Genomic DNA, 15,802 nt, shown 5'->3' on the forward strand with positions numbered 1-15,802 from the left:
TGTCTCATGATATTCTCTTCGAGATTTTAGAATACACGAACCTTGGATCCATGATTATAGATGGCTTAAAAATGGTCTACAAAGAATGCAGCACACGGTTGATTATCAACAAGTCTCTCACAAGAAGTGTCAATGTCTGTTCGTCTCTGAAACAAGGGTGTCCAATCTCGTCATTGCTATTCGCGATATACCTGGAACCCTTTTGCCTAGCCGTTAGAGAAAACGAGAAAATACGAGGTTTCAAATTACAGCAAAGCGAGGTGAAAGTACTATCTTACGCAGACGATCTAGCAGTGTTTTGTGATGACTATGACAGTATCAGCGAAGTGGTAACTGTAGCGAAGTCTTACTGCGAAAAAAGAGGAAGTGCTATTAACTGGGACAAGTGCATCGGGTTTTGGCATGGCGCGTGGAAAAGCCCACCATGCACTTTCGCAAACATCCAGTGGGTGACCATGCCTGCAAAATATCTAGGGGTGCCACTCGAACATATAACGACAGTACTACGTTCTGCGAACAAGAAACACAGATGGTGAAGGAAAAAGCGCTTGCGTGGAGAGGACGTAACCTATCAATGTTCGCGCGCTCCACCGTGTGTAACATTTTCCTGGTAACCCGCCGTGGTTGCTCAGTGGCTATGGTGTTGGGCTGCTGAGCACGAGGTCGCGGGATCGAATCCCGGCCACGGCGGCCGCATTTCGATGGGGGCGAAATGCGAAAACACCCGTGTACTTAGATTTAGGTGCACGTTAAAGAACCCCAGGTGGTCAAAATTTCCGGAGTCCCCCACTACGGCGTGCCTCATAATCAGAACTGGTTTTGGCACGTAAAACCCCATAATTTAACATTTTCCTGGTTGCTAAAATTTGGTACATATTACAAGCGCTATTCATGTCGAGAGTGAATGTACAGAAGCTGCATAGAGTGTTTGCCGTGTTCATTTGGAACTCAACTTGGGAACGCTGCAGCCGCACTAATCTGTTTAGATCGGTTCGCAGTGGTGGTCTCGGACTGTCACATCTATTTGTACGACAGATTGTATCGCGTTTTATGTTCTTGCGAAACCAGAGTGATCCTTTTTTGCGCACCATGATACAAGTGCGATTAAGTAATCTTTTACCTGACTTTCTTGTTTCGTGTTCGTATGCTGAATCCCGTCCAGTGAAAGGCTTCCTTCGGGAAGTAGTGTCATCCCTCCGTATGCTGAGTGTTCGTTTCTCGCTAGAATACTTAAGTTCAGTTAAAGGAAAGGAATTGTATCACGATATGTTAGACTTATTAATGCCAGTTCCATTGTACAGGATAGCATACTCTGGAGGCTCAGGAGATGATGTTCTAAAAAGAGTCAAAAGAATGCCTGTGAAACCATCAGTAAAATCATTCTTCTTTAAACTCCACACAAATACCCTGCCCGTGAAGACTTGGCTGGCAGACAAGGGTTTATTTGTGCCTTGGACTACCAATTGCTTACTGTGTAAGAAACCAGAGACTGTCGACCATGTCTTCATTGATTGTTGGGACCCCTTTTTTCATTGGGACATTTTACAACGAACCTTAAAGAAAGAATTACCAATAACTCCACGTGGTATCAGGTACTTAGACACAGAAACTAATAATGTTCCATATGACCTTATTATGCTAATAAGCCTCCATAGTATATGGTGCACAAGAATGTCTGTACGCCATGCTGATGTGGATGTCCATTCTGTTCGAGAAAACTTTATCGAAAGTGTCGCCTACATGCGTGAAGTCTACAAAGCGCACAAAGAACCACCGGACTGGTTGCCACTGTTCGATGAGTTGGTGAAATTGAAACGATTTTAATGCAACCGAGTCAGCATAAGCTAAGCTGACTCTCCTTTTTTAACAATGTATTCAGCATGACACTTCAATTGCAAGGCAATAAAGAAAAAAAAAGGGCGAGGTGGCCGAGTGGTTGAGGCGATGGACTGCTAATCCATTGGGCTCTGCCCGCGTGTGTTCGAATCCCACCCTCGTCGGTTTTTTTTTGTGCTTTTTTTCCTGAAAATATGCTTAGCTCTTGTCGCCGATGTACGATTGACTGACTGCTTACGAGCGGTGCGTTATGTGCGGGCGAGGTGGCCGAGTGGTTAAGGCGATGGACTGCTAATCCATTGGGCTCTGCCCGCGTGTGTTCGAATCCCACCCTCGTCGGTTTTTTTTTGTGCTTTTTTTCCTGAAAATATGCTTAGCTCTTGTCGCCGATGTACGATTGACTGACTGCTTACGAGCGGTGCGTTATGTGCGGGCGAGGTGGCCGAGTGGTTAAGGCGATGGACTGCTAATCCATTGGGCTCTGCCCGCGTGTGTTCGAATCCCACCCTCGTCGGTTTCTTTTTTGTGCTTTTTTTCCTGAAAATATGCTTAGCTCTTGTCGCCGATGTACGATTGACTGACTGCTTACGAGCGGTGCGTTATGTGCGGGCGAGGTGGCCGAGTGGTTAAGGCGATGGACTGCTAATCCATTGGGCTCTGCCCGCGTGTGTTCGAATCCCACCCTCGTCGGTTTCTTTTTTGTGCTTTTTTTCCTGAAAATATGCTTAGCTCTTGTCGCCGATGTACGATTGACTGACTGCTTACGAGCGGTGCGTTATGTGCGGGCGAGGTGGCCGAGTGGTTAAGGCGATGGACTGCTAATCCATTGGGCTCTGCCCGCGTGTGTTCGAATCCCACCCTCGTCGGTTTTTTTTTGTGCTTTTTTTCCTGAAAATATGCTTAGCTCTTGTCGCCGATGTACGATTGACTGACTGCTTACGAGCGGTGCGTTATGTGCGGGCGAGGTGGCCGAGTGGTTAAGGCGATGGACTGCTAATCCATTGGGCTCTGCCCGCGTGTGTTCGAATCCCACCCTCGTCGGTTTCTTTTTTGTGCTTTTTTTCCTGAAAATATGCTTAGCTCTTGTCGCCGATGTACGATTGACTGACTGCTTACGAGCGGTGCGTTATGTGCGGGCGAGGTGGCCGAGTGGTTAAGGCGATGGACTGCTAATCCATTGGGCTCTGCCCGCGTGTGTTCGAATCCCACCCTCGTCGGTTTTTTTTTGTGCTTTTTTTTCCTGAAAATATGCTTAGCTCTTGTCGCAGATGTACGATTGACTGACTGCTTACGAGCGGTGCGTTATGTGCGGGCGAGGTGGCCGAGTGGTTAAGGCGATGGATGCTAATCCATTGGGCTCTGCCCGCGTGTGTTCGAATCCCACCCTCGTCGGTTTCTTTTTGTGCTTTTTTTCCTGAAAATATGCTTAGCTCTTGTCGCAGATGTACGATTGACTGACTGCTTACGAGCGGTGCGTTATGTGCGGGCGAGGTGGCCGAGTGGTTAAGGCGATGGACTGCTAATCCATTGGGCTCTGCCCGCGTGTGTTCGAATCCCACCCTCGTCGGTTTTTTTGTGCTTTTTTTCCTGAAAATATGCTTAGCTCTTGTCGCAGATGTACGATTGACTGACTGCTTACGAGCGGTGCGTTATGTGCGGGCGAGGTGGCCGAGTGGTTAAGGCGATGGACTGCTAATCCATTGGGCTCTGCCCGCGTGTGTTCGAATCCCACCCTCGTCGGTTTTTTTGTGCTTTTTTTCCTGAAAATATGCTTAGCTCTTGTCGCAGATGTACGATTGACTGACTGCTTACGAGCGGTGCGTTATGTGCGGGCGAGGTGGCCGAGTGGTTAAGGCGATGGACTGCTAATCCATTGGGCTCTGCCCGCGTGTGTTCGAATCCCACCCTCGTCGGCTTTTTTGTGCTTTTTTTCCTGAAAATATGCTTAGCTCTTGTCGCCGATGTACGATTGACTGACTGCTTACGAGCGGTGCGTTATGTGCGGGCGAGGTGGCCGAGTGGTTAAGGCGATGGACTGCTAATCCATTGGGCTCTGCCCGCGTGTGTTCGAATCCCACCCTCGTCGGTTTTTTTGTGCTTTTTTTCCTGAAAATATGCTTAGCTCTTGTCGCCGATGTACGATTGACTGACTGCTTACGAGCGGTGCGTTATGTGCGGGCGAGGTGGCCGAGTGGTTAAGGCGATGGACTGCTAATCCATTGGGCTCTGCCCGCGTGTGTTCGAATCCCACCCTCGTCGGTTTTTTTGTGCTTTTTTTCCTGAAAATATGCTTAGCTCTTGTCGCCGATGTACGATTGACTGACTGCTTACGAGCGGTGCGTTATGTGCGGGCGAGGTGGCCGAGTGGTTAAGGCGATGGACTGCTAATCCATTGGGCTCTGCCCGCGTGTGTTCGAATCCCACCCTCGTCGGCTTTTTTGTGCTTTTTTTCCTGAAAATATGCTTAGCTCTTGTCGCCGATGTACGATTGACTGACTGCTTACGAGCGGTGCGTTATGTGCGGGCGAGGTGGCCGAGTGGTTAAGGCGATGGACTGCTAATCCATTGGGCTCTGCCCGCGTGTGTTCGAATCCCACCCTCGTCGGTATTTTTGTGCTTTTTTTCCTGAAAATATGCTTAGCTCTTGTCGCCGATGTACGATTGACTGACTGCTTACGAGCGGTGCGTTATGTGCGGGCGAGGTGGCCGAGTGGTTAAGGCGATGGACTGCTAATCCATTGGGCTCTGCCCGCGTGTGTTCGAATCCCACCCTCGTCGGTCTTTTTGTGCTTTTTTTCCTGAAAATATGCTTAGCTCTTGTCGCCGATGTACGATTGACTGACTGCTTACGAGCGGTGCGTTATGTGCGGGCGAGGTGGCCGAGTGGTTAAGGCGATGGACTGCTAATCCATTGGGCTCTGCCCGCGTGTGTTCGAATCCCACCCTCGTCGGTTTTTTTTTTGTGCTTTTTTTCCTGAAAATATGCTTAGCTCTTGTCGCCGATGTACGATTGACTGACTGCTTACGAGCGGTGCGTTATGTGCGGGCGAGGTGGCCGAGTGGTTAAGGCGATGGACTGCTAATCCATTGGGCTCTGCCCGCGTGTGTTCGAATCCACCCTCGTCGGTTTTTTTTTTTGTGCTTTTTTTCCTGAAAATATGCTTAGCTCTTGTCGCAGATGTACGATTGACTGACTGCTTACGAGCGGTGCGTTATGTGCGGGCGAGGTGGCCGAGTGGTTAAGGCGATGGACTGCTAATCCATTGGGCTCTGCCCGTGTGTGTTCGAATCCCACCCTCGTCGGCTTTTTTGTGCTTTTTTTCCTGAAAATATGCTTAGCTCTTGTCGCAGATGTACGATTGACTGACTGCTTACGAGCGGAGCGTAATGTGCGGGCGAGGTGGCCGAGTGGTTAAGGCGATGGACTGCTAATCCATTGGGCTCTGCCCGCGTGTGTTCGAATCCCACCCTCGTCGGTCTTTTTGTGCTTTTTTTCCTGAAAATATGCTTAGCTCTTGTCGCAGATGTACGATTGACTGACTGCTTACGAGCGGTGCGTTATGTGCGGGCGAGGTGGCCGAGTGGTTAAGGCGATGGACTGCTAATCCATTGGGCTCTGCCCGCGTGTGTTCGAATCCCACCCTCGTCGGTTTTTTTGTGCTTTTTTTCCTGAAAATATGCTTAGCTCTTGTCGCAGATGTACGATTGACTGACTGCTTACGAGCGGTGCGTTATGTGCGGGCGAGGTGGCCGAGTGATTCTGCTTCCGGCAGCCGAGCTGTGCGGACGTGTGAATCATGGGCTCCGATGGAGCAGCTTTTGCGGCTACCAGCCGCGGTAACAGGCTTATCGAGAACGAGGAAGTGAGCTACCAGTTTATTTTGCCACCTCTGCCCAAGGGACCTGTTGTAAAGAACACCGTGTTTTTGCATGGCGACGTGCGAGCAAGGCCCTACAGGGTCGAAGACTTCCGAGACGTGCTCGTCCCGACTGGATTGCTACCGGAAGTCGTGGCCCTTGGTGCCTACCAGATCAATCATGTTTGGGCGGTCACCTTCTCGAACGACGAGGCGGCGAAGAAACTGCTAGCATTGAAAGAACTCAACGTGAAAGGGCGTCGCTGCGTAGTCGTCGACCCTCAAGACCAACAGGTACGCCTTCGCCTTCATTGGTTGCTGTACTGGGTGGAGGACGAAGACGTAAAGACAGCGCTGGCAGCCTTTGGCAAGGTCATTGAAGTGACGCGAGAACGATGGCGCGTCAAAGGCGTCGGAGATAAGGATTCCACGTCTCGAACTGTTCTTCTGAAACTGAAGAGCGGAATGAAAGTTGACGACCTTCCGCACCAAATCCGAGTAGCAGGTGAACTGGCCCTTGTCGTGGTGCCTGGACGGCCAATGCAGTGCCTACGGTGCAAGGGTGTAAGGCATGTCCGTCGCGAGTGCAAAGTGCCGCGATGCTCGCGATGCCGTAACTTTGGCCATACTGAAGATCAGTGCGTACGCACGTACGCCACAGCCGTGGGGCCACCAGCAAGCGAAATCGCCGCAGAGATGAGAATGGATGCTGCTGAAGCCGAGGACGCCGCCAAAGGGGCGGGTGACCAGGTGAGCGCCAACAACGCGGAGGCGACAACAAAAACAGAGGGAGAGACGAAAGGCGTCCTTGTTACCCCCGAAAAGAAAGAAGAGTCATCAGGTTCTTCAGAAGAACTGGAGAAAGGCAGCGAAAACCGCCTTGTATCTGATGACGCCACGTTCGTCGCAGGAGGTGGGGATTCGGCCCAAGACAGCGACGCTATGGAAGTGAGCGGCAACGCTGCCTTCAAAAGGCCGCTTGACGTCACCGACGGCAAAGCAACTCCTAAGAATCACGCCGACGGGCCGCCTGCAAAGTCAACTATGATAAGAAGGAGCAGCTTCAAGCCCTGTCCAAACATCTCTCGGGACAGGAAGGAGGGCGACAAGCCACCACCGACTACGGACCATGCCAGACCACCGGACGGTCCCGGGGGCGTCTAGCCGCTGGCTAGACGTTGCGGTGAGCACGATGCCTCGGGCCTTTCTCTCTTTCCCGTAGTAGCAATGGCATCCAACCCGACGCTTAGCTTGGGCACGCTAAACGTGAGAGGTCTGGCCGCCAAGCGTAAACAAAGCCAAGTGTACCGGATGATGGTGGACCAAGACCTCGACGTTCTAGCCGTGCAGGAGACAAAAGTCGAAGGGGAGGAAGAGACCCGAGGCATGGTGCTAAGGTTTATGCCTTCGTATTACGCGGTAGTGAGCCATGCCAAAGGAGCGTCGGCAGGTGTTATTTTATTTATTAAGAAGCTGCCCGGGCTATTGATCGAAAATTATTTTTCGTGTCCTTCTGGCAGACTAGTGTACTGCGACTTTGCTGTTGGTAATGATTCTTGGCGGGTGATATGTATATATGCACCCAATATATGCGATGAACGCAAGATGTTTTTTTCCGCGTTAAAGGCACACATATGCGCGCATAGAAAAGTCATTATTATGGGAGATTTTAATTGTGTACTCAGCGATCGAGATAGAACAGGCAAGAGAAGAAATGATAAAAGCAGTCATGTCCTCAGTGAACTATTAGGCGAGTGTGACTTGGACGACGTGGCTGATTGCCTAGTCGGAACACGCCAGGTTCAATACACGCACTTCCAAGGCAATAGTCATGCTCGTCTTGACAGGATATACGTGACACTAGATGTTATACCCATATGTCGCAGCTACGATGTCATACCTATTTCATTCACCGACCACTGTTTGGTCAAGACATGTGTTGGACGCAAAGGAAAGGGCAACACTTTCACGTGGGAAATGTGGAAAATGAATTCCAAATTGTTGAAGGACGAGCTTTTTCTATGCAACGTACAAGAACACTTGAAGGAAGTAGAAAACAACAAAGTGGCGCAAATCACCGAAAAATGGGAAATTTTTAAACAACGAATTAAGTTAACCGCCATCGACCGATCCTGTAAAATAAAGTACGAAGAAAGAGCTAAAGAGAAAGAACTAAGGGCAGTGTTGGAAAAATTAACGGCCTTAGAGTGCAGCCAGCCGGGCGCATACAAGGACGATTTACGCAGCATCAAAGCGAAATTGGAGCTATGCGATGAAGAGCGATATCGAGGAGCGATTATACGCGCAAGGGCAGAGGCATTGACAGCAGATGAAACGCCAACTAAACGCGCGCTAGGTCTGGAGAAAACGCATGCGCGGCGCAATCACATAGATACTATTCAAGTAGATAGTAATGAAATAACTGACGGTGAGGAGATAGCACAAGCGTTTTTCAAGCACTTCCAAGAACTTTTTGCATCGAGAACTGTTGACCTAGAGGCCTTTAGAGCTGCGTTTTTGGGGCGTATGCCGCAACTCAGCGACGAGACGAAGAACAGGCTCGAGGCACCGATATCAACTCGTGAAGTTGAACAAGCAATTGAAGATTTAAAAGCCGGAAAATCACCCGGTCCGGATGGCCTTTGTGCCGATTTTTATAAACTGTTTAAATCAGATCTATCGCCTCTACTCGCTGACGTGTTTAACGAAGCGTATGAAGTAAACGCATTGCCACTTTCTTTCGGGCAAGCGCACACTGTACTAATCCCTAAGACTGACCAGCCTGCGAAACTGAAACATGTAACATCGTACAGACCAATATCACTTACCAACAGTGATTACAAAATATTCATGAAGATAATCGCAGACAGGTTACAAACAGTAATGGAAACCATAGTAGGTCGGCACCAAACATGCGGAATCAAAGGACGAAGCATTAACACGAACGTACACATAATGAGATCGATTTTGGAATGTTGTGACGCCTTAAGGGCACGAGTTGCGATTCTTCAACTTGACTTGGAGAAAGCTTTTGACTGTGTTGCTCACAGTATTTTATTTGCCATTCTTAAGCATATAAATGTCGGGTCCATAATTACTGACGGGGTAGCCATGGCGTACCGGAACGGCACTACTAAGCTTATAATTAACAAGACATTGGGGGCCCCCATCAGCATTCAACGTTCCGTGCGTCAAGGCTGCCCAGCCAGCCCACTTTTGTTCTGTATTTATCTGGAGAGTTTGTGTTTGGCAGTCATTGAGAACAAATGTATCATGGGTTTACGATGCAAGCGTCAGAAGTCAAACTCCTGGCCTATGCTGACGACGTAGCCGTGCGTTGCAAAGACAAGGAGAGTCATTTTACAGACGATAAATGTTGTGAAAAACTTCGGTGAAATCACAGGTAGTAGAGTAAACTGGAGCAAGTGCCTCGGTATTTGGCATGGAGAGTGGCCTGAGGCTCCTGCTTTATATGCGAATGTCAAGTGGTCAACAACGCCAGTAAGGTACTTAGGCGCACCACTCGAAGCTTACAAACAGAGTGACGAGTACTGGCAGGACCAGCTTAAAAGTGCTAAAGAGAAGGCTGAGGCGTGGAAGGCCAAATACCTTTCAGTATTTGCCAGGGCTACTGTATGCAACTTGTTTTTCGTCGCTAAGCTATGGTATGTCATGCAATTCATTTTCTGTAACAGGGTCAATGTGCAGAAATTCCACAGAGTTTTTGCCGTGTTTGTGTGGGGTTCCGGATGGGAGAGATGTTGTCGCAATAATTTGTTCAGACGGGTGAAAGATGGAGGATTAGGGCTGGCCCACCTGTTTGTTAGGCAACTTGTTGGACGTTTTATTTTCTTTCGGAACAACGATGATCCTTTTTTGCAAACAGTCTGTAGAGTTAGACTCGCGCACTTGTTGCCAGAGTTGATTGTATGCTCCCAAGGTGTGCCAGCAGCAGTGTTTGGTTTTTACAGGGAAATTGTATTCAGTGTTCGTTTCCTTGCTGTACGGTATTCGAAAGAATATTTGTTTAATGTCTCAAGGAAAAAGCTGCGCAATGATATAATGGACAGCCTTTTTCCCCCGCCTCTGTACAGAACCATATACAGTCAAGGCCCAGGCCAGAATGTTTTTAAACGCGTCAAACGAATGCAGGTACCGCCAGGTATGAAAAGTTTCTTTTTCAAACTACACACAGGTACACTTTCAGTTGCAACGTTCCTAGAAGAAAGAGGCTTTTACATGCCCTGGGGCTCACAGTGTATAATTTGCAAACAACCTGAAACCATAGACCATGTTATTTTACACTGCTGGGAAGGAGTATACTTATGGGATGTTTTACAGCGTACAATAAAGAAAGAATTTCCTCTTGACCCACATGGCATCAGATTTTTGCCGATAGACGACGATGACGGAACACCGTTTGATCAGATTATGCTGACTGGCCTCTACTGTATATGGCGCTCCCGCATGGCAGGCTTCTATTGCGATCCCGATAGAAGACCAGCCCGTGTGTATTTTCGGGAACAAATAAGACGTTTTCTTGATGTGGTTGCAACACAAGAGTGTCCCCCACCTTGGATGGCCAGGATGGAACCCCTGGCCAATCTTAAGGAATTCTGAACAAAGCCTGTTACAATATGACAGGCTGCATGTGCTTATTATTTATACTTAACAGATGAGAAGTCCATCTGTGTTTGTACATATCTTAGTTATGTTGGTATTCTTATGTACCGCTGCTTACCGGTAATAAAGAAAAAAAAAAAAGGGCGAGGTGGCCGAGTGGTTAAGGCGATGGACTGCTAATCCATTGGGCTCTGCCCGCGTGTGTTCGAATCCCACCCTCGTCGGTTTTTTTTGTGCTTTTTTTCCTGAAAATATGCTTAGCTCTTGTCGCCGATGTACGATTGACTGACTGCTTACGAGCGGTGCGTTATGTGTGGGCGAGGTGGCCGAGTGGTTAAGGCGATGGACTGCTAATCCATTGGGCTCTGCCCGCGTGTGTTCGAATCCCACCCTCGTCGGTTTTTTTTTGTGCTTTTTTTCCTGAAAATATGCTTAGCTCTTGTCGCCGATGTACGATTGACTGACTGCTTACGAGCGGTGCGTTATGTGCGGGCGAGGTGGCCGAGTGGTTAAGGCGATGGACTGCTAATCCATTGGGCTCTGCCCGCGTGTGTTCGAATCCCACCCTCGTCGGTTTTTTTTGTGCTTTTTTTCCTGAAAATATGCTTAGCTCTTGTCGCCGATGTACGATTGACTGACTGCTTACGAGCGGTGCGTTATGTGTGGGCGAGGTGGCCGAGTGGTTAAGGCGATGGACTGCTAATCCATTGGGCTCTGCCCGCGTGTGTTCGAATCCCACCCTCGTCGGTTTTTTTTGTGCTTTTTTTCCTGAAAATATGCTTAGCTCTTGTCGCCGATGTACGATTGACTGACTGCTTACGAGCGGTGCGTTATGTGTGGGCGAGGTGGCCGAGTGGTTAAGGCGATGGACTGCTAATCCATTGGGCTCTGCCCGCGTGTGTTCGAATCCCACCCTCGTCGGTTTTTTTTGTGCTTTTTTTCCTGAAAATATGCTTAGCTCTTGTCGCAGATGTACGATTGACTGACTGCTTACGAGCGGTGCGTTATGTGCGGGCGAGGTGGCCGAGTGGTTAAGGCGATGGACTGCTAATCCATTGGGCTCTGCCCGCGTGTGTTCGAATCCCACCCTCGTCGGTTTTTTTGTGCTTTTTTTCCTGAAAATATGCTTAGCTCTTGTCGCAGACTGTACGATTGACTGACTGCTTACGAGCGGTGCGTTATGTGCGGGCGAGGTGGCCGAGTGGTTAAGGCGATGGACTGCTAATCCATTGGGCTCTGCCCGCGTGTGTTCGAATCCCACCCTCGTCGGTTTTTTTGTGCTTTTTTTCCTGAAAATATGCTTAGCTCTTGTCGCCGATTACGATTGACTGACTGCTTACGAGCGGTGCGTTATGTGTGGGCGAGGTGGCCGAGTGGTTAAGGCGATGGACTGCTAATCCATTGGGCTCTGCCCGCGTGTGTTCGAATCCCACCCTCGTCGGTTTTTTTTTGTGCTTTTTTTTCCTGAAAATATGCTTAGCTCTTGTCGCAGATGTACGATTGACTGACTGCTTACGAGCGGTGCGTTATGTGCGGGCGAGGTGGCCGAGTGGTTAAGGCGATGGACTGCTAATCCATTGGGCTCTGCCCGCGTGTGTTCGAATCCCACCCTCGTCGGTTTTTTTTTTTGTGCTTTTTTTCCTGAAAATATGCTTAGCTCTTGTCGCCGATGTACGATTGACTGACTGCTTACGAGCGGTGCGTTATGTGCGGGCGAGGTGGCCGAGTGGTTAAGGCGATGGACTGCTAATCCATTGGGCTCTGCCCGCGTGTGTTCGAATCCCACCCTCGTCGGTTTTTTTTGTGCTTTTTTTCCTGAAAATATGCTTAGCTCTTGTCGCAGATGTACGATTGACTGACTGCTTACGAGCGGTGCGTTATGTGCGGGCGAGGTGGCCGAGTGGTTAAGGCGATGGACTGCTAATCCATTGGGCTCTGCCCGCGTGTGTTCGAATCCCACCCTCGTCGGTTTTTTTTGTGCTTTTTTTCCTGAAAATATGCTTAGCTCTTGTCGCCGATGTACGATTGACTGACTGCTTACGAGCGGTGCGTTATGTGCTGGCGAGGTGGCCGAGTGGTTAAGGCGATGGACTGCTAATCCATTGGGCTCTGCCCGCGTGTGTTCGAATCCCACCCTCGTCGGTTTTTTTTTTGCGCTTTTTTCCTGAAAATATGCTTAGCTCTTGTCGCCGATGTACGATTGACTGACTGCTTACGAGCGGTGCGTTATGTGCGGGCGAGGTGGCCGAGTGGTTAAGGCGATGGACTGCTAATCCATTGGGCTCTGCCCGCGTGTGTTCGAATCCCACCCTCGTCGGTTTTTTTTGTGCTTTTTTTCCTGAAAATATGCTTAGCTCTTGTCGCAGATGTACGATTGACTGACTGCTTACGAGCGGTGCGTTATGTGCGGGCGAGGTGGCCGAGTGGTTAAGGCGATGGACTGCTAATCCATTGGGCTCTGCCCGCGTGTGTTCGAATCCCACCCTCGTCGGTTTTTTTGGGCTTTTTTTCCTGAAAATATGCTTAGCTCTTGTCGCAGATGTACGATTGACTGACTGCTTACGAGCGGTGCGTTATGTGCGGGCGAGGTGGCCGAGTGGTTAAGGCGATGGACTGCTAATCCATTGGGCTCTGCCCGCGTGTGTTCGAATCCCACCCTCGTCGGCCTTTTTGTGCTTTTTTTCCTGAAAATATGCTTAGCTCTTGTCGCAGATGTACGATTGACTGACTGCTTACGAGCGGAGCGTAATGTGCGGGCGAGGTGGCCGAGTGGTTAAGGCGATGGACTGCTAATCCATTGGGCTCTGCCCGCGTGTGTTCGAATCCCACTCTCGTCGGTCTTTTTGTGCTTTTTTTCCTGAAATTATGCTTAGCTCTTGTCGCAGATGTACGATTGACTGACTGCTTACGAGCGGTGCGTTATGTGCGGGCGAGGTGGCCGAGCCAGGACCAGACGGTCTTTGTGCAGTTTGGTACAAAACTTTCAAGGACCACCTAGCTCCTAGTCTAACCGCAGTTTTCAATGAAGCATATGAACTGAAAATGCTTCCACCATCCTTTGGCCAGCCCCATACAGTACTAATTCCGAAAACAGAAGAGACCGAAAAGCTCAAGCAACTTTCCTCTTACAGACCCATAGCGCTGACTAACTGCGACTACAAAATATTGATGAAGGTACTGGCACGTCGGGTTCAGTCAGTTATCAAGGATATAGTCGGCCCGCACCAGACGTGCGGCATCCGCGGAAGAACGATTTTGACCAACATTCATAAGATAAAGTGCGTGCTAGAGTGTTGTGACGCCATGTACGATGCAGTGGCGATCCTCCAGCTGGACTTGGAGAAAGCGTTTGATTGCGTTTCGCATGAGATCTTGCTTACCATCCTGAAACATGTCAATTTTGGCCGCATAATCACTGAGGGGGTGACCATGGCGTACCGGAGCTGCTGTACGAGACTTATAATTAATCAGACATTGGGGGCCCCCATTAATGTGAAGCGCTCCGTTCGCCAGGGTTGTCCACTCAGCCCACTCTTGTTTTGTGTTTACCTAGAAACTTTGTGTCAGGCTATAATCCAAAATAATCACATTAACGGATTTCAACTGCAAGCAGCAGAGGTCAAGTTATTGGCTTATGCTGACGATGTGGCTGTATGCTGCAAAGATACGCAGAGTGTGTTGAATACTGTTAGTATCGTCAGAAGGTTTGGTGAAGTCACTAATAGCTTTGTGAACTGGCAGAAATGTTTGGGTTTTTGGCATGGAAGGTGGGAGTCTACCCCAGACCACTTTTCGAACGTAAGCTGGGTCACGACACCAGTTAAGTACCTTGGCGCACCCCTTGATGCCTACAAGGACAGTAGCGAATACTGGAAGGAGCGGACAATGGAAATAAAAGAAACAGCGGACAAATGGAACGCGGGCTACTTGCCAATATTTGCGAGAGCTACAGCATGCAACATGTTTCTTGTCACAAAGATCTGGTACGTAATGCAGGTCCTACAGTGTTCTCAGATTAATGTGCAGAAACTGCACCGCGTGTTCGCTGTTTTCGTGTAGGCATCAAGCTGGGAGCGATGCAGCCGAGATAATCTATTCCGGCGTGTTAAGGATGGCGGTCTTGGGTTGGCGCACCTCTTCTTGCGTCAACTCGTGAACAGGTTCTTTTTCTTTCGCGATACGACTGACCCTTTTCTGCGCACCGTTATCCAAATGAGGCTATCACGAGCCCTTCCCGAGTTTGTTGTTGGTACCGAAACAATGACAGGTCCAGTTCGTGGTTTCTTCCGGGAAATAGTTGATAGTCTTTCTTTTCTGCGTGCTCGTTTTTCAAATGCATATTTGTGGACTGTAAAACGGAAAAAGTTATATCGAGATTTGTGTGATAGTGTTTTGCTTGTACCCATGTACAGAGCCGTGTACAGTGGAGGCCAGGCCTAGACGTTCTGAAAAGGGTGAGAAAGATGCCAGTGCAACCAGGCACCAAATCGTTCTTCTTTAAATTGCATACCGGTACTTTACACGTTAAAACATTTCTGGAAAAACATAAGTTCTATTTGCCATGGGGAACCAACTGCCTTATTTGTAGAAAACCGGAAAACATAGATGTCTTCATCCACTGTTGGGAGGGGGTCTATTTCTGGGACGTGTTGCAAAGAACCTTAAAAAAGGAGTTACCGATAGATCCCTAGGGAATCAGGTTTTTGCCTGTAAATGACGACGAAGGATTCCCGTACGACCTGATCATGCTCACGGGCCTCCACTGTCTATGGCGCTCGAGAATGGCGGGGTACCACTGTGACCCTGATGCCCGACCGGCGCGTGTATACTTCCGTGAATGTATGCAGAGGTACATAGAAGTACAGAAATCACAACAACCTGTTCCCGAGTGGCTGTCCAGGGTTGAATCCCTGACAGAACTCAAGGAACTTTAATAGACAACGTCATGCCGCAGTAGCGGACCGCAACAAATGTATATATTGCTGTTTTTGTATAGTTTTCATTGCAATTTGTGTTGTTCTATGTCGAGGACTGGCAATAAAGAAAAAAGAAAGGGCGAGGTGGCCGGATTCTGCTTCCGGCAGCCGAGCTGTGCGGACGTGTGAATCATGGGCTCCGATGGAGCAGCTTTTGCGGCTACCAGCCGCGGTAACAGGCTTATCGAGAACGAGGAAGTGAGCTACCAGTTTATTTTGCCACCTCTGCCCAAGGGACCTGTTGTAAAGAACACCGTGTTTTTGCATGGCGACGTGCGAGCAAGGCCTACAGGGTCGAAGACTTCCGAGACGTGCTCGTCCCGACTGGATTGCTACCGGAAGTCGTGGCCCTTGGTGCCTACCAGATCAATCATGTTTGGGCGGTCACCTTCTCGAACGACGAGGCGGCGAAGAAACTGCTAGCATTGAAAGAACTCAACGTGAAGGGCGTCGCTTGCGTAGTCGTCGACCCTCAAGACCAACAGGTACGCCTTCGCCTTCATGGTTGCT

General features: G+C 49.3%; 36 non-coding genes across 36 annotated transcripts; all 36 read left to right on the plus strand.

Moving 5' to 3' along the window:
* Window positions 1–1,918: 1,918 nt before the first annotated feature.
* Trnas-gcu (transfer RNA serine (anticodon GCU)) lies at window positions 1,919–2,000 on the plus strand. The gene has a single exon. It is a non-coding gene; the product is annotated as a tRNA-Ser (tRNA).
* A 93-nt stretch (window positions 2,001–2,093) lies between these two features.
* Window positions 2,094–2,175, plus strand: Trnas-gcu (transfer RNA serine (anticodon GCU)). The gene has a single exon. It is a non-coding gene; the product is annotated as a tRNA-Ser (tRNA).
* Window positions 2,176–2,268: 93 nt separating this feature from the next.
* Trnas-gcu (transfer RNA serine (anticodon GCU)) lies at window positions 2,269–2,350 on the plus strand. The gene has a single exon. It is a non-coding gene; the product is annotated as a tRNA-Ser (tRNA).
* A 94-nt stretch (window positions 2,351–2,444) lies between these two features.
* Window positions 2,445–2,526, plus strand: Trnas-gcu (transfer RNA serine (anticodon GCU)). The gene has a single exon. It is a non-coding gene; the product is annotated as a tRNA-Ser (tRNA).
* A 94-nt stretch (window positions 2,527–2,620) lies between these two features.
* Window positions 2,621–2,702, plus strand: Trnas-gcu (transfer RNA serine (anticodon GCU)). Its single transcript has one exon. It is a non-coding gene; the product is annotated as a tRNA-Ser (tRNA).
* Window positions 2,703–2,795: 93 nt separating this feature from the next.
* Trnas-gcu (transfer RNA serine (anticodon GCU)) lies at window positions 2,796–2,877 on the plus strand. The gene has a single exon. It is a non-coding gene; the product is annotated as a tRNA-Ser (tRNA).
* A 94-nt stretch (window positions 2,878–2,971) lies between these two features.
* Window positions 2,972–3,053, plus strand: Trnas-gcu (transfer RNA serine (anticodon GCU)). Its single transcript has one exon. It is a non-coding gene; the product is annotated as a tRNA-Ser (tRNA).
* Window positions 3,054–3,321: 268 nt separating this feature from the next.
* Trnas-gcu (transfer RNA serine (anticodon GCU)) lies at window positions 3,322–3,403 on the plus strand. Its single transcript has one exon. It is a non-coding gene; the product is annotated as a tRNA-Ser (tRNA).
* A 91-nt stretch (window positions 3,404–3,494) lies between these two features.
* Trnas-gcu (transfer RNA serine (anticodon GCU)) lies at window positions 3,495–3,576 on the plus strand. The gene has a single exon. It is a non-coding gene; the product is annotated as a tRNA-Ser (tRNA).
* A 91-nt stretch (window positions 3,577–3,667) lies between these two features.
* On the plus strand, window positions 3,668–3,749 carry Trnas-gcu (transfer RNA serine (anticodon GCU)). Its single transcript has one exon. It is a non-coding gene; the product is annotated as a tRNA-Ser (tRNA).
* A 91-nt stretch (window positions 3,750–3,840) lies between these two features.
* Window positions 3,841–3,922, plus strand: Trnas-gcu (transfer RNA serine (anticodon GCU)). The gene has a single exon. It is a non-coding gene; the product is annotated as a tRNA-Ser (tRNA).
* A 91-nt stretch (window positions 3,923–4,013) lies between these two features.
* Window positions 4,014–4,095, plus strand: Trnas-gcu (transfer RNA serine (anticodon GCU)). The gene has a single exon. It is a non-coding gene; the product is annotated as a tRNA-Ser (tRNA).
* Window positions 4,096–4,186: 91 nt separating this feature from the next.
* Trnas-gcu (transfer RNA serine (anticodon GCU)) lies at window positions 4,187–4,268 on the plus strand. The gene has a single exon. It is a non-coding gene; the product is annotated as a tRNA-Ser (tRNA).
* A 91-nt stretch (window positions 4,269–4,359) lies between these two features.
* On the plus strand, window positions 4,360–4,441 carry Trnas-gcu (transfer RNA serine (anticodon GCU)). Its single transcript has one exon. It is a non-coding gene; the product is annotated as a tRNA-Ser (tRNA).
* Window positions 4,442–4,532: 91 nt separating this feature from the next.
* Trnas-gcu (transfer RNA serine (anticodon GCU)) lies at window positions 4,533–4,614 on the plus strand. The gene has a single exon. It is a non-coding gene; the product is annotated as a tRNA-Ser (tRNA).
* Window positions 4,615–4,705: 91 nt separating this feature from the next.
* Trnas-gcu (transfer RNA serine (anticodon GCU)) lies at window positions 4,706–4,787 on the plus strand. The gene has a single exon. It is a non-coding gene; the product is annotated as a tRNA-Ser (tRNA).
* A 94-nt stretch (window positions 4,788–4,881) lies between these two features.
* On the plus strand, window positions 4,882–4,962 carry Trnas-gcu (transfer RNA serine (anticodon GCU)). Its single transcript has one exon. It is a non-coding gene; the product is annotated as a tRNA-Ser (tRNA).
* Window positions 4,963–5,057: 95 nt separating this feature from the next.
* On the plus strand, window positions 5,058–5,139 carry Trnas-gcu (transfer RNA serine (anticodon GCU)). Its single transcript has one exon. It is a non-coding gene; the product is annotated as a tRNA-Ser (tRNA).
* Window positions 5,140–5,230: 91 nt separating this feature from the next.
* Window positions 5,231–5,312, plus strand: Trnas-gcu (transfer RNA serine (anticodon GCU)). The gene has a single exon. It is a non-coding gene; the product is annotated as a tRNA-Ser (tRNA).
* Window positions 5,313–5,403: 91 nt separating this feature from the next.
* Window positions 5,404–5,485, plus strand: Trnas-gcu (transfer RNA serine (anticodon GCU)). Its single transcript has one exon. It is a non-coding gene; the product is annotated as a tRNA-Ser (tRNA).
* A 4,973-nt stretch (window positions 5,486–10,458) lies between these two features.
* Trnas-gcu (transfer RNA serine (anticodon GCU)) lies at window positions 10,459–10,540 on the plus strand. Its single transcript has one exon. It is a non-coding gene; the product is annotated as a tRNA-Ser (tRNA).
* A 92-nt stretch (window positions 10,541–10,632) lies between these two features.
* Trnas-gcu (transfer RNA serine (anticodon GCU)) lies at window positions 10,633–10,714 on the plus strand. Its single transcript has one exon. It is a non-coding gene; the product is annotated as a tRNA-Ser (tRNA).
* A 93-nt stretch (window positions 10,715–10,807) lies between these two features.
* Trnas-gcu (transfer RNA serine (anticodon GCU)) lies at window positions 10,808–10,889 on the plus strand. The gene has a single exon. It is a non-coding gene; the product is annotated as a tRNA-Ser (tRNA).
* A 92-nt stretch (window positions 10,890–10,981) lies between these two features.
* On the plus strand, window positions 10,982–11,063 carry Trnas-gcu (transfer RNA serine (anticodon GCU)). The gene has a single exon. It is a non-coding gene; the product is annotated as a tRNA-Ser (tRNA).
* Window positions 11,064–11,155: 92 nt separating this feature from the next.
* On the plus strand, window positions 11,156–11,237 carry Trnas-gcu (transfer RNA serine (anticodon GCU)). Its single transcript has one exon. It is a non-coding gene; the product is annotated as a tRNA-Ser (tRNA).
* Window positions 11,238–11,329: 92 nt separating this feature from the next.
* On the plus strand, window positions 11,330–11,411 carry Trnas-gcu (transfer RNA serine (anticodon GCU)). The gene has a single exon. It is a non-coding gene; the product is annotated as a tRNA-Ser (tRNA).
* Window positions 11,412–11,503: 92 nt separating this feature from the next.
* Trnas-gcu (transfer RNA serine (anticodon GCU)) lies at window positions 11,504–11,585 on the plus strand. Its single transcript has one exon. It is a non-coding gene; the product is annotated as a tRNA-Ser (tRNA).
* Window positions 11,586–11,675: 90 nt separating this feature from the next.
* Window positions 11,676–11,757, plus strand: Trnas-gcu (transfer RNA serine (anticodon GCU)). Its single transcript has one exon. It is a non-coding gene; the product is annotated as a tRNA-Ser (tRNA).
* A 94-nt stretch (window positions 11,758–11,851) lies between these two features.
* Window positions 11,852–11,933, plus strand: Trnas-gcu (transfer RNA serine (anticodon GCU)). The gene has a single exon. It is a non-coding gene; the product is annotated as a tRNA-Ser (tRNA).
* Window positions 11,934–12,028: 95 nt separating this feature from the next.
* Trnas-gcu (transfer RNA serine (anticodon GCU)) lies at window positions 12,029–12,110 on the plus strand. The gene has a single exon. It is a non-coding gene; the product is annotated as a tRNA-Ser (tRNA).
* Window positions 12,111–12,202: 92 nt separating this feature from the next.
* Trnas-gcu (transfer RNA serine (anticodon GCU)) lies at window positions 12,203–12,284 on the plus strand. The gene has a single exon. It is a non-coding gene; the product is annotated as a tRNA-Ser (tRNA).
* Window positions 12,285–12,376: 92 nt separating this feature from the next.
* On the plus strand, window positions 12,377–12,458 carry Trnas-gcu (transfer RNA serine (anticodon GCU)). Its single transcript has one exon. It is a non-coding gene; the product is annotated as a tRNA-Ser (tRNA).
* Window positions 12,459–12,551: 93 nt separating this feature from the next.
* Trnas-gcu (transfer RNA serine (anticodon GCU)) lies at window positions 12,552–12,633 on the plus strand. Its single transcript has one exon. It is a non-coding gene; the product is annotated as a tRNA-Ser (tRNA).
* A 92-nt stretch (window positions 12,634–12,725) lies between these two features.
* Window positions 12,726–12,807, plus strand: Trnas-gcu (transfer RNA serine (anticodon GCU)). The gene has a single exon. It is a non-coding gene; the product is annotated as a tRNA-Ser (tRNA).
* Window positions 12,808–12,898: 91 nt separating this feature from the next.
* Window positions 12,899–12,980, plus strand: Trnas-gcu (transfer RNA serine (anticodon GCU)). The gene has a single exon. It is a non-coding gene; the product is annotated as a tRNA-Ser (tRNA).
* Window positions 12,981–13,071: 91 nt separating this feature from the next.
* Window positions 13,072–13,153, plus strand: Trnas-gcu (transfer RNA serine (anticodon GCU)). Its single transcript has one exon. It is a non-coding gene; the product is annotated as a tRNA-Ser (tRNA).
* The last annotated feature ends 2,649 nt before the right edge of the window (window positions 13,154–15,802 follow it).

The sequence above is a fragment of the Dermacentor silvarum genome, chromosome 7 (genome assembly GCF_013339745.2).
Source record: "Dermacentor silvarum isolate Dsil-2018 chromosome 7, BIME_Dsil_1.4, whole genome shotgun sequence".
Classification (NCBI taxonomy): domain Eukaryota; kingdom Metazoa; phylum Arthropoda; class Arachnida; order Ixodida; family Ixodidae; genus Dermacentor; species Dermacentor silvarum.